The following is a 1,523-nucleotide window of genomic DNA, read 5'->3' on the forward strand; positions in this document are numbered from 1 at the left end:
GGGATGCGTGACCTATGAGACCGAGTTACAATTGAAAATATGCTTTTGGAATTGTAATGGATACCCATGGAATGCGGGGGTTGGCATTGATGAACTAACAAGCAAAGCCGATGTTGTACTTCTTGTTGAAACTTGGGAGCATGATACACAAAGGATTAACGGCTTGGAGGATTACAATGTACATTCATTGATGTGGTCAAAGAATCTCAAGCAACAAAGAGGACAAGGAGGGTTAGCATGTATGGTTAAGAAAGGATTGGAAGATTTTGTATCAATTGTGAAAGATGACAAGTACAAACGTTATGTATGGCTGAAAATTATGACACCAAAAAGAGCACCCGTTTTTGTAGCCGGTTGCTACATTCCTCATCATGATTCTCCCTTTTATGCTTGCATGGATAGAGATCAACCATTTTCTGATTTGGAAGAGGACATTGCTTATTTCAAAGGTGAAGGTGATGTTATTGTATTTGGGGATATGAATGCTCGCACAAAAACATTGCAACATGATACTCAACAATTTGATATGCCATACATTTCAAGGGAGTTGGAGGAAGTTCACTCGTATGATCGTACTTCAATGGATGAGAAAGAGCCGGATCACTATGGAAAGTTACTTTTACACATGTGTAATAGCACGGGTATGCTCATTGACAATGGTGTATCTTTGTGGAGTGGAACCAATGGATTTACATGTAGGAGACATAATGGGGATAGTGTGATTGACTATATGCTACTCTCTGAAGCCATCATGTATCGCATAAAGAGTTTTATGTTTGGTCAATGGACCCCGGAATCCGACCATCGCACCTTATGTATTGACCTTTCATGTGGAGAAGCAACTAAGCATGATAATCTCAGCCAAAGGAAAGAGAAGTTATCACTATGTATGAATTTCAAACGGGCACCAATGTACATTGAAATGGTTGAGCAAAAATTATGGATGACAAAGCTTCAATGTGATGCACCATTGGAAACTAAATGGGAAGATTTCAAGAAAGCTATTTGTTCTTGTGCAGAAGAATGCTTTGCCATAAAGCATCTCCATGGTATCAACAAAGATAGATCACGCAAAAGGTGGTTTGATAAAGAATGTCAAGATGCTCGAAAGTCCTTGATAAAGCTTGATGCAACTATGGACAAAGACAACTATCAAAGTCATTTGCATACATACAAGGCATTGATTCAAAAGAAGAGAAGAAGATGGGAAGTAAAGAAACAAGAATTTCAAGTCCAAGAAAAGGCACATGCATGTGGAAGATTTTGGAGAAACTTGAGAGGCAAGCGGGTTGAGAACTTTGGTAACTTGAGTCTAGTGGATATGTACACACATTGTAGGCAATTATATGAGCAAGTAAATACTGAAAAAATGCCATTTTATGGTTCACTCCCATGTATGCCGTCTTTTTTTACTATTGAGGATGTATGTGGTGGGCTTGAAAAGTTGGCCACTCGCAAAGCGGGAAATCTTCAAGGTATCAAGCCGGAGATGATCAAATGGACGGGAGATTTTACCCATGAGT

This window comes from Adiantum capillus-veneris, chromosome 4, assembly GCF_014529385.1.
Source record: "Adiantum capillus-veneris isolate H3 chromosome 4, ASM1452938v2, whole genome shotgun sequence".
In the NCBI taxonomy this organism is placed as follows: domain Eukaryota; kingdom Viridiplantae; phylum Streptophyta; class Polypodiopsida; order Polypodiales; family Pteridaceae; genus Adiantum; species Adiantum capillus-veneris.